Source organism: Rhynchophorus ferrugineus, unplaced genomic scaffold (genome assembly GCF_030347505.1).
Source record: "Rhynchophorus ferrugineus isolate W39M unplaced genomic scaffold, kcgeb_rfMv2 rfM1, whole genome shotgun sequence".
NCBI lineage: Eukaryota > Metazoa > Arthropoda > Insecta > Coleoptera > Curculionidae > Rhynchophorus > Rhynchophorus ferrugineus.
In genome coordinates, this window is record NW_027472580.1 from 72,898,174 (window position 1) to 72,915,830 (window position 17,657).

At 29.8% G+C, this 17,657-nt stretch overlaps 1 protein-coding gene and 1 non-coding gene across 5 annotated transcripts in view; both read left to right on the plus strand.

The window, feature by feature from the left end:
• f (espin protein forked) overlaps window positions 1-17,657 on the plus strand; it is a 258,719-nt gene that overhangs the window by 67,803 nt on the left and 173,259 nt on the right. The window lies entirely within an intron of this gene.
• TRNAT-AGU (transfer RNA threonine (anticodon AGU)) lies at window positions 11,713-11,786 on the plus strand. The gene has a single exon. It is a non-coding gene; the product is annotated as a tRNA-Thr (tRNA).

Genomic DNA, 17,657 nt, shown 5'->3' on the forward strand with positions numbered 1-17,657 from the left:
CGAGATTAATGAACATAAACCGTGGTAAAAGTGACAGAAGAACTCAACACTAACTTGAGTAATAAAACAGTACATCGGTTCTCTACAAAGTACGCTAAACAAGCTGCGAAAGAAGTGGTGAAGAAGTGATGATTGGAAAAAGGTCTAAAGAATTATTGTTTACGCTGTTTTATATAACTGGCAGGGTTAATGGAGTATGGTGAGCCATAAAAGAATCCTACGACCTGGAATGTCAGCTTTGGACACTTAAGCATTCCGTTATGATTTGGGCGGCAATATCGTGGTATCCAGTTAGTGTTCTCACTTACATTGCTGGTCGGATTAGTGTGAATAAATATTTCAACACCCTAAATTATGTTCGTATACACATTTTAAGATCATAAAGCGTGTGTATAGGCAAAAAGTTTCAGTTTTGCTTTCAGAAGTCTGTGAATATCATCAAACATCTTCACCGGCCAGCATAATCGCCAGATCCCTACATGACAGGTCAATTGGGAAGTCTCCGGTCTGACACATAGATGGCGCTACGAGAATTAAATCTATATGTTTTTTAGTTAGCCCTAACCCTCAAAAGATGCGTGTATAAATTTGACAGCTGTCGGATTATTAGTTTGTAAATTATAGCATTTTGAGTGAAGCAATTCAGAAAAGTTGGAGGGTCGCTTAATCAGTGTATCACCCTTGAAGGGAATTATATTCAATAATTAAATTAACTAATATTAATAATTAATAAGAAAAGAAAGAAAAAAGAAAATGAAAATAAGAATGAATAATAAGAATAAAACTAATTTTGCAAAAAAAATGTGTTTTACTATGGTAGGCCGGGGATTTTTCAATTGACCTGTTAATTGAACCATGTTGGGAAGTTTTAGGGCAGAGATTGAAGAGTATATTTCAATCTTCAATATTATTGAAGTAATTGGCGGATATTTGACAAGAATGAGACAACATTCCGTTGGGAACTATTCAGACAGTGTAGGAATCTATTCCGTGAAGAATTACAGCTGTTTTAGAAGTAAATAGTAGTTCAACACCTTATTAATAAATAAATATAGTGTATAGAATAGTATATAGTAATATATGGTAAATAGTATAGTATAGGTATAGTATTCATTTTATTTTGTTCATTCCCTGTAACTATTTCCCACTGATGAAATGAAATCTGGAGCTAAAGCTCGCAAATAGTGTATTTATTTTACGCTACAGATTCAGAACTAAATCTTTTTCCTCAAAATATATTGAAATTAGAAAATAGTTTTTATTATAAAGTTTTTTAATTTCAGATTAAAGGAAATTTTCCTATTAAATATTAACTTTATAATTTATAATTTAAAGGCACAATATACACAATAAAAATTATATTATCGGAAGTAAAACGAATGACATATGTTTTCTGTTAACAGTAGCAATATTAACCTATAAAATATTTGAGCATATATTATCAGCTTTCACGCGTCTTTCTATAATTTATGGCCTCACCTTGTGATGGTTTTTACCATATCGGCAAAGATGGCACTTCCAAAGCAGCTAACATTTGACAAGCTTGTTTCGTAATATAACAACTTTTTCGACGTGTCATTCAACATCCTGTCGATGTCAATAATCTTAATTATCATTCGTTTTTAGTGAGGTTTCCATTTCTTTTAGTTGCTTTCTCCAAATCGCAGATGCTATTCGGTATTTTGTAGATCGTGTAAAGTATCTTATTTAATTGCTAATATAATTATAATAGTCGAAGTCATTTTATTTCGGGAGAATGAAGTAACGACTTGTTAGATGCTACGTCCTAGTGGTAGCTATTGTCGCTCTAATTGATTCCTAATGTGAACTGAAACTTATATCATAACTGAGATATTACTCAATTACCATTGGCTTAGAAATAGTACGACATGATACCTCCCTTTTAAAGAAAACGATCGGAGGCTTTTCCTTGTAATCATATTCATTGTAACAATATTAATGTTCTCTGTTCTAAGGTTTCGTATGTTTCATAAAGTTTTGGGTTTTACACTTTTTTACTATTTTTTTAATGATAAATTCATCAAATGGTATTGAAACATTCCGGTGAACTGAAAGATGTCACAAATTCGTTAAAAATTACATGAGGCCTTGAAATAGGAACTCCAATCTAATCGTTCGTATTAACATTGCTTGGCTGAGCAATATTATTTTTTTAATAAGGATTAGTGATCGCCCATACTTAATATTCGACCATAACTTCTCACTAGTAAGCATAAAATTATCCAAAATTTTTAAAATCTCTGTAACTCACATAATCAAACATTGATGGCCGATTAATGAAACACATTTTATTACTAATAATAATTTTCTCTCAGAAGTGATGAAGGCTTCATTTGTACCACATTTTATCCTACTTTTACTAGAACTTTTATAACTACTTTTCATACGATTGATTGATCATTGATACTTTGCGCCTCTAACTTGCTTGCGATCATTTCTCCAGCTAGAATAATTTTTGATTAAAATTCAAATTAGCCGTTTTGTTATTCATATTATGAATCTGAGAGGGTTATTCGTGAACTCCTTTTCTTGTGATAAGAGAAGACACATGGTTCTTATTATTTTAGAATTTTAGTAATCTTCATATATGCAATATTAATTAAATAAAATCATGAAACAAAAATGCTATCAAACATATATAGTTTATCTTTATATTATAGTACATCTAATGCATATATTATGAAGGACAAAATACAGTTAAGAACACAGGTATAATAGTTTGTAGATTAGAGTTGTTTTATTATATTTACATTGAGCTTTTTTCCACACCATCCTTGACGTAGTGTTCTAGGCGTATTTTTTTATGTAGTGGTATACCCTGTAGGCCTAATCCATCTAATTAACAATTATATATCAAAGTAATATATTTTACTTTCATTACAGAGTGGTGTGTTTACTTGTCAAATTATCTTAATATCACTGTAATTTTTATTTTTTTATTACTACCTGCGTACACCATTCTCGATAAAATTAATCACTGAATTCTGCCTAATTCATTTACCATATCTACAAAACAGTTAGTATTCACTCTCTTCTATTACATTCTAACCTAATGCTCATGTTTAATTCTGAACAATTACAATCATATCTATGCACACAAATCTTTCACTCCCTACAATACAATTTTCTACAGTTATATTCTATTAATTATGTTATGTATGATACCTTTAGTTGTTTCCACTATTATGTCCCAGGAATTTCTAGCATTACACAACATTATCACATATCCTGAAAGTTTCCTTTAGTCACTCTCACTTTCCGAGTCACTATCAAAGTCAATCACTAAACTGTTGACATAGAGTAATATATACTTTATGACTGTTAATTTCCAATCTAAAACATGTTCACGATTCTACCATTTATCAATTTCTTCCTCTGTATGTCTTATCGAGTTCATCCAAACAGAAGGTGTTATGGTCCACAATGCTTCTTTCCACATATCCAAATAGTTGTTGATGGAATATCCTTCTCGACCAGCATGTGTTATTTATTTATTATAATTATTCTTTGCTACCCCCGATATTAACTCGGATTGGATGGAATATACAGTGATAGGGAGGAAGTCGTAATACTATGTAACCATATTGTTCAGCCATCTGATCTAATGTATAACTTTTTGCGGGCTTATTTAAAAAAAAGTAAATTGCAAAAAATACCTATGAAGCATTTTATTTATATTTACTTAGTAAAAATGTGAAATAGTTCAGTTTTTTGCATAGTCTCTTCAAAACGTAATTTATGTTTTTCCAAAAAAAAGTCATTAATAAAGTCATTCCTTCATTACAGCCTTTGCTGATGCTATTATTGGGATTTTTTCCACCAGTGTGCTATGATATGGTGCATTGTCCATGATAATAACTGACGGTTACTCCAGGTTCTTTAATGGTTTCATTTCTCCATGTTAGTCACCCTTGGACTTTGAGAAAAACACTAATTCTGCACCAGGAATAAAACTGCATGTCCCTAACTCTTTTTTGTATACTTTCCAGACTAACAATTTTCTGTGAAAAAATTATATTAAATTATGTTTATATCGATAAATTCATTTTGTAAGCAATGTTAGTACACAGTACCCACACTATTATTCAGCGCAGTAGAAACACGTTAAAACATTTTCAATAAAATTGCAGCAACTAATAATTTTTAATATCATCAATATTTACCGCTATTTACGGGTAAAAGGGGACCTCAATTATCTCGTTCCTTTTCGAAATAACTTATTAAAACCGCAATTAATTTTTGACCCTGACTATCTTGTTTTCGGCTTTTTTAAACAAAGAGTAATATGATATTTTACACAGCGATATAAAATGTATTAAAATAATCAAAGCCCTAAAATGGCTAGCTAGATAAGCCGTTTGCCGGTTTATAACCTGTAATAAATATAACTAATATTTTGAATCAATTTGCGTATGTTTGACAACCGGGCGACTTTGACAGGCTAGTTCGGTTTCAGGTTCGAACTTATCAGATAGTATTATGTCTCTTTCTATGTCTCTTTCAGTACATTAAACATCTTGATGACATATGTACAATAAAACTTTGAGACTATAGTATATATAGACTATAGTATTATGTCATTGGAAAAAACGAAAATATTTTAATTTTCTACAGTCTTACACCACTTTTAATATTTTTATTGGAACTTACTTGTGTTCTTTCATATTCCTAATAACACTGGAATAATCAAAAGTTTAATTAAAATTGTTTAATCATTTAGAAAATTGTTAGAAATTGGACCATAAAACCCTAACTTTTCATATAATGTGTATATGCGTTTTTTATTTTATTTAATTTTATATATTTGTAGTGCATATTATATACCTATTTTAGCTGTAAGTACTTTTTTCTATATAAGATATAACTATGCCAACTTTTACATTTCTGTGAGCAAAATTCTTAAAAGGAAATGCGGGTCAAGTTTTGGCTTAGTGTTTTTATAGATATTATACTGATTTGTTTTAGTTAGTTGTATCAGTATCAGAGGTGAATTTGATATAAATCTACTATCTACAGTATACAGTGTCATCTAAAAGGTGCCATAATTAAAATGAGTCGCAATGTTTTATTTAATGTTAGTTAAAATATAGTAAACTTAATGTTAAGTATGCGATGTGATCGATCAATAAGTTAACAAAAAAAAGTAGCGCTGGGAACTATTTTCAGTCAAACGCACGGTTCGACTGTTTTTTTTTAATTCGTGATGCCAGACGAAGATGTACGAACCCTTTCCTGTATAAATTGTGAGAGATGAAATGAGGGAGATAATTGCTTGGAGCAGTTAATTTTATATGTGCTTATGGTTTCCAACGGTTTTGCAAAGAAAAGGAAAAAATAATTACTGAATACTATTGACATGCAGTTAATAATTTCATTTAAATGAAAAATGATTATTTTTAGATTAGAGTTTTCTGTGTAATTGGATTTGTAAAAAGGAATGGAATTTTGTTATGGAATTAAATAATACCCCACAAATGTTTTATCGTATTTTAATATGTTAATTGCTATTTTCAAATAATACACTATAATAAATATAGACAATACAATAGAACTTAAACAAAACCTAAAAACTAAATATGTACAATAACCATAAATGCTAAATAAAAATTAAACATATACCTAATCGTAGAAAAAAAAACTAATTCGTGACATATTAAAAATGATCGCACAATAACGACTAGAGCTTTTTTAAATAAAGCAGATGCTTTATTTATTATTGAACGGAAATATTTTTTAGCAAAAATCTAGAGAGTAATCGAAATATTACCTATTATTGCCATAAAAACAGTCAAAACTATTTTACTATTTATCATTCACAATTAAATTGCTATATTAATATATATTAATATATTAATATTGTTATTTACAAGCAAGCTACCAAAAAAATCATAAAACTATATATATTACATATAAATCTATGTAAGCATAAATTGGGTACATTTTTGTCAAGGTCGTGGCTGGGATGACAGAGCCAGAACGTTAAAAATCAGTCAAATGAAACTAGTAGAATCAAAAATAACGACTGAAACAGTCGATAGTAAAAAGTAGTCAATTACTAAACAATCGATAGTCGATTCCAGTCGATAGTTCTCAACACTAGAAAAAACCTGATAATTCCTAATTCTAGTCACTATAATGATCTCTATAACATTGGATATACTGGTTTGGCTTATCAGTGCTGAAGGGAATGAAGGTATAAAAGCTACATTTGTGAAGATATTAAGTACTTCCAGATATTTTGATTGGTGTTAATACGAAGTATTAATTTAAACAGTTAAGCGTAATCTAATTGTTAAAAACAGTGTCATTAGAAGCTGATCATGTAGCGTTTAAAATTGATTTCTTGAGAAAGGAGTCAAGAATTATTCTTATGATAAAGTCAAAGTCTTGTGTAATACTTTCCAACCTTTCCTTTTGACATAACATTGCGTAAATTCCTATGATTCCCAAATCGCGCAATTATGTCCATAAAAAAGCAAATTAATTCAAATTTAACATACGTAGAAATATTTGAATTAATAAGAGTGTGAAAGAATAAGATAACGGCCGGTTGATGACCATGCTGGCAACTTTCTTTGCATCACATCGAGATTTCACCGCAAAAGTAGGTATACGTTAAGAGGTGGGTCCAGTAAGATCGTCTAATAGCGTGCCATCTGTATAAATTCCTTTATACAGGTACATTTAACGGCAATAGAAATCGAACTTGTGTACAGCATTTGACAATAAAATTATATCAGTTCTCTGAAACAGTTATGTTTTTTGTTACTATTTTATTGTCTGTATTTAATGGTGCTAATTCATCGAGTTAAACTTTCAAATGTTTATTTGATCATTATTATTGCAAAAAAATAGAATTCTTATATATCTATAGCTAGATTTTTAATTATCTTAATTAACTTAACCATTTGTGTAGTTTTGATCGAGTTTAGATCGTTTTGGAGATGTCTAAAAGTATTTTGGTTCACAACCTTTTAATTTTTGATTTAGAACATTTTTATAACTCTACCTGAGTTACTGAACATATTGCTAACTTAGATATCACAATTTTTAAGTGTTTCTTTGCATTTTGATCAACGATATCTTTTGGTGAATATAAATGTAACTAATTTAACCTAAATATAAAATTTGATAGTTTAGACATTTTCTATTCATTACCTCTTCATTCGACCCCAGCGAGCATTCTGAGAACAGGAAATAGTCGCTGGGGGCCAGATCTGGAGAATACGGTGGATGAAGAAGCAATTCGAAGCCCGATTCATGGATTTTTGCCATAATTTTCACTGACTTGTGACACGGTGCATTGTCTTGGTGAAGCAGCACTTTCTTTTTCTTCAAATGCGGCCGTTTTTTAACGATTTCGTCCTTCAAACGGTCCAGTAACGCTATGTAATAAAATTATTCCATGCGCATCCCAAAATACAGACGCCATAACCTTGCCAGCCGACTGTTACGCTTTCCCACGTTTTTAGCGGGTTCATCGTGTGCAGTCCGCTCGGATGACTGTCGATTGGACTTCGGAGTGAAATAGTGGAGCCATGTTTCATCCATTGTCACATATCGATGCCAAAATTTGGCTTTATTACGTTTGAAGATCTTCAAACACTGCTCCGAATCATTAACTCGACGATGTTTTTCGATGACCCACTTTGCACAGAGCTTTCTATTACCCAAATATTCGTGAATGATATGATGTACACGTTCAGTTAATATCTTTAGAGTGTTTGCTATTTCATTCAATTTCAGTTTACGGTCATTCAAAATCATTTTGTGGATTTTTTAATGTTTTCATCGGTAACAACCTCTTTTAGGCATCAACTACGTTCATCGTCTTCGGCACCCATTTTACTACGTCTAAACTTAGCATACCAATCCTTGATGGTTGATTTTCCTGGGACAGTAACCGGAAACTCGACATCAAGAAAAGTTTTTGCTTCAACTGTATTTTTTCCCTTTAAAAAGCAATATTTTATCAACACGCAAAATTCCATCAATTCCTCCAGGCCGGGGACTTTTCAATTGACCTGTTATTAATGCTGAATAATATATGTTTTATATATTTTGTACTTTTGTATGTATATGTTTTATATATTTTATATTTTTGTATATATATATATATATATATGTTTTATATTTAAACTACGAAATTAGATATTTTGGTCGTAATAAGTGGGCGTAGAGGAGGATTATTCTTGATTGAAGTAATGAACCAATCCACTAGAAATTATAGTCCTAAAGTTGATCTTACTGAAGCTAACAAGAACAAAATTCTAGGAGAGGAGTATTAAAGCTTTTTGTAACAAATTAGGCAGATATGTCATCTAATAGATTGCAGTGAACGGCTGAGTACTCTCTGCTGCAGAATTGGTACATCAAGATAATTTTGATTTACCAAGTTGCATCATTAAGTTTTATGGAAGCGGGTAATGTTAACATTATAATATTTGTTTGGGGAAAAGGGTAATTTCGGTTTTTCATTTCAGTTGTTTATCTCTTGTAATTGGAAAGGGAACAGTTTATAGAACATGAACGGAACATGTATAAATTTGTTCTGAAATCGTAATAGATATTTTTTCTCTCACCTATTTTGATGACTAAAAGAAAATAATGAGAAAGTTAAACCTTTTGTGTGAAACCAGTGTTATTATAAAGATGAACACCCATGTGTGATTGATTTGACGGTATATAAACATAAACTGAAAATAATACTGCTTTATTTACAAAAATACAATCTAAATATATAAAATCCGTTATTTAAGTAATATCTTTATCACTGAATTATTTTGATAGATGATGACATACAATGTAACGACGATTTCTAAAATTAATGATAATAATATTATTGTATGATAATATTACTTAACAATATAATCTCTGCTACTAGCTTTCCATATGATGACATTATTTATGGCAAATTATATGCTATTAATAATCAATTTGTAATTAAATATTTCTGTAGTTGTCATGGTAAGTAATGATATATTAGTGGTTTATATAACATTTAACTACTAAAAATATTACTTAAAATGTTCCTATTAATATAATGTCTCTTACCGTTCGTTAATATTAGTACATTTACAGTTTTGTTTTTATTTGTTTTTGTTTGACTAATGAGCTTCCTATTTCTCGACAATATAAATAGTGATTTTGAACACAAGAACGTAATTAGCAATTAACATGCAGTCAAATTTGTATTTTCGAAATATGTGTATGCAGAACGAACCAATCGTTTCTTACATCTTGATACTTTAGGTGTAGTCTGTATTTGAGTAATGAATAATGTTTGAGTTAAATATTGTTCCTTTACAAACTATAAACAAAAAAATTGTAGCAACCTGTATTTTAGAAATAGAAAACAGATCTTTAAAATGAAGTTTACAGTGCTGCAATATTTTCAGTTTTAGACGAAAATCTTTTTATCACATAATTTAATTGTTGTTAATTGTTTATGTTTAGTATAAATGTTATACATTATAGTATATATTTGAGCATAATCCCTTATCAAAGAGGGACCATTATATTGTCCTATTTTCCGGTATGTTGCTAAAACAATTGTAGAAAAACCTTATGAGTCAAAATTCATTTAAAGTTTTATTTGTTCACGCGATTGAATACAGCAATTTATTTATTAGAAATGTTAAAACCTTACTGAACCTTAAGTCTAATCGGTTTAAATTAACAATTTCGTTTCAAAAGCCTCAAATCTACTCTTCAGAATTGAGAGCCACAGTTAAAGACGAATATAGGAAACTATTTACATGGTGAATGCGCTATTGACTATATCACATAATTTTGGCAGAATATAACAGTAATTATGCTAGTTGGGCAAAAATACAACTCTTCAAAATTGCCTACATTTATTTAATAAAGCCTGTATGCTAAACTGACTATCATAAACTAAAAATAAAAAGATACTGTTATACTTGATATCAAATAAAAGTATTGCCGAATGCAACAAATTTAATTACTTTAATATCACTGCTCTAAAAAAAGTTAAATCATATTTGTATATTTGGTTTTAATTATATTGATTGTTATATTGGTATTTTTATATATTTCCATATCTTTTCAAAATCTTTTGTTTTATTATTTAACTTATTAGTAAAAAATTAGTAGCTATTATCACATTAACTAATAACTTATTAATCCTTTCAAAGCTGGTTCGTTGTAATTAATTCACAGGGATATGTTGTCAGTTTTTTTTCTGTCTACCATATTTTTGCTTGAATATAAATTAACCAACCTTCTTTATGATACTAACAATACCTAAACGTCTTTTTAACAGTCATCACATATGATCAGTCGCTTTGTTTCTTTCGCTCTTCTAATAACCTCTGCTTGATCGACAGGTGAACAGAATCTCAATGGACGTACTTACACTTCACGTATGTCTTCATTAATTCGAATATTTCTCGTCAGTTTTACGAGCCAGACCAAACCCATCCGCTTCTAACGATGAACGTTTTACCGCTAGAATTGGCGTGAAACCTACGCCAAATTCAAGCAAAGAAATACTACGGGATTTCATAGAATAATAGCGCCGAAAGCAGAAGAAATAAATTGTTTTGAAGCACTGCGATTGTATTGACCGACTTAGTTATCGTAATCAATCTGAACTGGTTATTAAATTCAATTGGAAATAATATAAAATTCTTTAGGTCAAGCAGAGATATTTTTAGCTTTTTTTAATTTAAATTTAACTACCAGGAAGTAGTTTACAGACATAGCGCAGACAAAGTGTTTCTCTCCACGTTAGTTATGTACATGCCTTCTATTACAACAATACGTAACTATGTTAATAATATAACATGTCATTAATTTAATAATTTGTCTAGAAAAGGTTTCACCAATTTTTCAGTGAAAATGCCTCATTAAAAATATATAAAAATCCATATTTAATTTAAACTATTTTCTGTCGTAGTTAATTAATTATGATTATTAAATTGTATAATGAAGTATATAGGTAATTAAATTTAATAAGAAATCAATTAAATAATTGAATTTACGCTCTTTTGAACTATTTCTGTCTTTTATGATGAATGAAATTAGGATATAATGACTGTTAGTGAATAACTTGTGAAATATTTATATTTCTGGGCTTTTTATTAAATTGTTAAATTGCTTTTTGTTGTTTATTTATGACTAATATATTCTATATCTCAATCAATAATCCTCAATAAGTCTGGAAATCATCTGCCAACATTTAGAAATTCTTCAAGCTTTAAGTCCAAGAAGAGCTATTTGGGAGAAACTTACTATATTTCTTTTCTTTGAAGTCTTCAAATGAGACGTCAAATATTTTTAGAGGCACTATATGCTTAAGAGTTTGATCAACATTTCAAACGATCGCCCGGTATGAATGATAAGTATGCAAAAGACAAAATATGACGAAAATAACCTTCTAGAATCTCCATTTTCAAAGCTCAACAATTTTTGAATTTAGATTGTTCTGTGGACTGTCGCTTTTCAGACGCATCATAGCATGGCTTGCTTCAATAAGTATTAAGTGACTTTATAGACATATATTAAGAAAAACTCTGAATGAAAACTTTGAATTATAACATAAAAATTAAATATGAATATTTTTTAAAAGGAATTATTTTTTGCCAGATAATATCATTACAAGGTCTGTATTTAAACACAAACAGTACTCTTAAAAAATTAGAGGATTCTGTCACAGAATGAAGCAGAGGCGCCGTGGCTTAGTTGGTTAAAGCGCCTGTCTAGTAAACAGGAGATCGTGAGTTCGAATCTCGCCGGGGCCTTCGAACTTTTTTTAGTGCGTATACAATCTAGGTGATTATAAATAAATATTTTTTAATTTAACTGATATTGTCTCGCGATTTTTTTAAATTACTTTTAGTGGTTCAACAGTCTGCTCAGTCAGTTAGTATTTCTTACGCTAAGTTATCTGTGTAACATGTCTTATTTTAAAAACGTGAAGCGTTGAATCATTGTTGTTTTGTACAGCAATATTTTGTTATATAAGATTAATTTAAACTTCCGTCTGTAAAACTAATACATTTAGTTTAGTTTCTTAATTTAGATGGCAGGATATTTAACACCTTCCGCTATGATGAGTTGGCAACTATTCAGATATAATATATCAGAATGCATAATGCATAATATTTAGATGATAAACGTTAGATGGGTAGATTTTATGTCACTGGCTTTACACCAAGTCGTCAGTCGCAGTTGAGGCTTTCTGATCATTGAGTGATATTGCTAATACGGCGATTGATGCTAAGACTGCAGTGTTGGTTGCATATGTTGACACGTTAGTAATTTTTGTAATCGGTTGATTGCCAATAAATAGGAGATACAATATTGAATCCAGTACACTATCTTGGGAACACTGTCTCGTTCATCTTGTTTTATACTAAAATGCTTTTTTTTGAAATAATATTTTACTAGCTGAAGGTGCGGACGGGGGACGTTGAAGATTGAAGAACACTTCGTTGTTTACAAATTTAAAATTAAATTGAAGTTCATTTATAGATAGTTGTTAGCAATGATATGAATCAGGTTGGACACTGAAGCATTTTCTGAAGGTGTTTCGGTTTCATACATACCATCAAATCATGTAGCAGATCACGAAAGACATAAACTATAATAGATAAAAAAGCTTTAATGTCCTATAATAGTCTATAGGTGATCGATTGAAGCTTAGATCTACCGAAAGTTATTGTTGTGTTTAATTTGTATAGTCATTCAATAATTTATTCATATGATTTTCATCTTGCGCATTGAAATCGTCGATATAATTATAATGGCATATTTCTCCGTATGCCATTAATCATACAATTTGCAAGCATTTATGACATATAATGGTGTTAAAATAATTTGGCACGGCATCAATAAGAAATTATATATCCTTATCTTATAAAATGGCATATCATTGGAGATCAAAATGACTCGTTAAAATATTTCCTAAATTTGATTATTAGAGCTTTTGATTTGTTACGTTATTCAATAAGTTTGCGGATCACTATCATTCCTATAAAAATGTAACATTATATTTATATACAGTAATCCCTCACTAACCGCGGTTTCTCCTCGGAAAGGTGGAAGCCAAAGCATCTAACATTTTACATGTTATGCATCAAATACATGGAAGAGATTTTGAAGATCTTCAGTTCAGACGTTGAAGAAGTTTTAGACGCTAATGGCAATGAAGTCGCAGAAGATGAAATCGTTGACATTTTGGAAGACAATACAAATAATGAATCAAATAATCCAGTCAATAATCCTTTCATTTGTTTAAAAATAAACTTTGTTTTGTAGCGTTTGTATTTTTTAAGTACATATAACTTTGTAACTTGTGTACTATATAGGAGTTTTTTTCATTAATGAATAGACAAATCACTTAAGATACAGTACATACAGAGTTCTCTCAGTTGAATCCATTAGAAATGAATGGGTAAATAAGCAATGACCAAGTAGTAGCCTGTTTGCAAATATTTTGTAAACAAATAACAGGGTAAAACAAGTCGTCAAGAAGGTTATATATAAGGTGTATTACGATTGATAAACAGGGAAATATTTTTATATTGTAATTAATTTGTAATTTGTTGACCATTGGTAACAGTGTCTTTGCAAAGTAATTAGTCAATTCGCTTCCAGGTATGCTCTTGTATCTGGAGATCTAAATGAATATGATGCTGTTATTGTTTCAATAATAATTATTCAAGATGATTCAAGAATTTATAAGATAATAGTAGATAATCTGACAAAGAAAATGATCCCAGTCACGCCAGTAGCCAGGCTGGTTAACCGGATATCTTCTGGAATGATCTTCAAATTGGTCAGTCGCTAATCAGTAGGTTTAAGGCCGTAGTTCGGAGTCCACGTTAAACAGTAGGTCCAGTCCAGATAAACCCTAGTTGTGAAAAAGGATACTTTGAAATATTAAAAAAGAACATTAAAGTCAGGCTTTAGCATGGTCATTAAGTGAGCTTTTAAGGTTTAGCCGCCTCCTTTATTGCGAACATTCCATCTGTAATAATTGCGAAAATAGATGGCAACCTTAAGAGTTTGTGGTGATATTATATAAGTATTGCAGGGCCTACTCCTATAGAAGATTTAAAACCGTATAAATAAATTTACAATTCGGTTACTCTGATAGAAGAGGTAATTTCTGAAATGTTAGTAAAATTTTGTTTGTTATAATATTTCATGTCCAATTTATTTTGTTATATTATAGATAATTATGTATTATAATAGAAATCTAGATGACAAGGGTATCTCAATTTGTTATTGCTTAGTGATTAAATAATTTTAATCATTTTGAGGCAGGAATTATGTAAGATTCTGTGATTTCAGCGCTGTCGCTTTCCGGGCAATGATTTTTATATTATCCTTGAGAGCCAGTATCATTTTTCGAAATTTGAATGGTTCTATAGATGCCCCTTAAATGATAAATGATGGATTATCTAAATGCCTTTTCTATGTCTAGGAAGATTGCATTGTTTTGAAAAATCTATCCCTAATGTTTTGTTCTAGGTCGAGCAGATGATAGCCAAAAAGAATTTTGTTTATGGATTACCTCATTATTTGTAAAACCAAAAACTCTGATTATTATTGAACTTTTTGCATCGTTTAACCCTCGTTTTGTTAGTTCAAACAGAAAGTTTTGGTATTTAAAAAAAATTCGTTTATTTGAGTTACGAGTGACAAGTCACAAGTGATTGACTTTTAAAAGTTAATCAGAAAAACATAAATAAATATTTAAGAAGATTATAAAAGATTTATCCGATAAGTCGGTTAAGCTTGCATTTTGTAAAAATCAAGAAATAATTAATCAAATATAATTTATTTAACATATCATTTGCAACAATATACATCGAATTAATTTTTTTTAAATAAACAACAAAGATTCATCGGGAAGCCCTAAACCGAGGTTTTTGACGATACGTCATGACCTTATTAAGTTAAAAGTGTACATAGCCTATGCCTAATTATCAATAAATAGTTAGTGACTCTATATTTTATTCAAAACATTTTTATTTCAAAAACTAGCACAAGTTTTCGTTCTCGTCTTGTAGAGACTTCCTCGGTGACCTAAGCTGTTCAAAAAAGCCACAATAACCGTGTATTACTTTTTATAATTGGTTGCAGATGTTAAATGAGAAACAAGAGTGCTTGATTCTGAATGAATGTCAGTGAAAGGGCTTCAGAAAAGAAACAAGCAATAAACAGTTTCCGCCTCCAAGCATATTGTATCAAATATCGAGCAAAAACAATTAATTTGCTAGTTAATTAAGAAGTGTTTTCATTTATGGCCTGTTTTGAAAAGGTTCAACGATTTCCCTCAACGATAGCCTTGGTTTTCATTAACCAGTCAGTCGTACGTGAAATGTACAATGCTCTATGGATATGTTTTCGATATAAAACAATCAACAGTTGACGTGACCTTTCGTTTGGTGTATTGATATTGAACCATACATATGTCAATATATAGTATTATAAATGATATTTGTTTTACGTATGAATGTATTAATAATATAACTTAAAATTAATAATTATAACCAAAAATTAAGTTTCCCTCATTAACTAAGTTTATTATGTTAAACAGAACAGAGAAAGTAGTCATTCTTTTTAAACAATGTCCTCGCGAGCTATGTAAGGCGTGTATAATTTAAAAAAAAAATACTGAATGAAGTCTGAGCAAATACTATCGTGATGAAAGTACCAAGAGTACTTTTGAAAACGTAACGTAAACGATGTAAAGCACTGAAATATTATTCATTGTTGACAATTTGGCAAGACGCAAGTTCTTTCTTGGCTCTTTGATTATGAAGATTTTGATACACGAGTGGTATATTTCGCAAGTACATAATATATACTAAAAGCACCCAAATAAAAATGTTGATAAGGGTTGCTGTTATTATTTTATATCATTCTGAAATATCCTTATGATTATAAAATGATCCTTACTGATATAAACATGCCTTGATTTTTATGTCATATAATAGCATTTTGAAGTACGTATACTAGTTCTTGTATCTAGTATTTTGTTATAAATTATGGATAATTATGGACGTTCTTGATTTAGAATTAAATTGCTTTGTACAGTAATGTGTTTTATATTCACACTTTCAAGAAAAAAGTTCTATATATATATATATATATATATATATATATATATATATATATATAATGTTACCAATGGTCAACAAATTACAAAAAAATATTTTTCTATTTATAAATCGTAATATAAATAGGCTGGTGCAACTTGAGTGGGTCCTTTTTGACAACTTGTTTTAGCCTGCTATCTGTTTAAAAAATATTTGCAAATAATATTAAACAGGCTGCTACTATGGATCCAACTGAGAGAACTCTGTATCTTAATTTATTTGTCTATTCATTAATGATAAAATATTTATGTATATATGTACTTAAATATAAAAATTATTTTCTCTTATATGTTAGTTGCTGATGAAAACATAGAATTACGAAAAACCCCTATAGTACACAAGTTACAAAGTTATATGTACTTAGAAAACACAAACGTTACAAAACAAAAAATGTTGACAGTAGTTCTTGATTGATTGAGCAGTCTCTTTCGTTAAAACATTATAACTTTTTCAGTTGTATTTTGTATCTGTATGTCGTTAACATTTCTTTGTGTTCAAAAGCATATAATATAATTACATATATATATATATATATATATATATATATATATATATATATATATATATATATATATATATATATATATATATACTGCTACCAATGGTCAACAAATTAGAAACTAATTACAATATAAAATATTTCCCTATTTATAAATCGTAATATAAATAGGCTGGTGCAGCTTGAGTGAGTCCTTTTTGACAACTTGTTTTAGCCTGCTATTTATTTTAGTTGCTGATGAAAACATAAAATAACGAAAAACCCCTATAGTACACAATTTACAAAGTTATATGTACTGGGGTGTAAATATAGGATTGCACTAGAACTTCAAACCAAATAGTGGTCCAACGCAGTCATAACAAACTTCTACGAATAATTATTGATGCTTATGGCTGCGTAACCAGCAAAGAGCTGCACGATGGCCTCGGAATCAAATTAATATACGTATATAAGTGATTTTGCCTTAAAATAAAATAAGGTTGATAAACGACAGCAACGTGGAAGCAATACAGCTACTGGCCAACATGCAGGAAATTAGAAGATTGAAGAGAATCAAACACACGAACTTGTATAGCTAAATTAGTTTAGTTTTATTTCAATTTGGGATATACATACCGATGTTTAATCTCGTACTCGCTTTGCTTACCTCTTAATGCAAGTACAACAGAATAATAGTAATAAACTAATTTGTAAATTAAGATAGTACTAAATGTATCTAATGTAAGATATATTTAATAAAAAATTGAACTATACCATGCCATCAAAAACCAAAATACCAGGGGTGAACTGTCCAAGAGAAATTAAAGAACTCATAACACATTTCAAAGCACGATGAAAAATTTCAACAAATCAACTCACATAAGGTTTCAATTTGAGAAAATTCCAGTTGCTAAAAATTAAATGTTTGTAAGGAATTTCACAATTAACGGTCATTTGTAAGGCAGTTAAGATAAACACCAAAATTTGGAGATTCGTAAATAAAAGGGAGGATGAAACGAAAG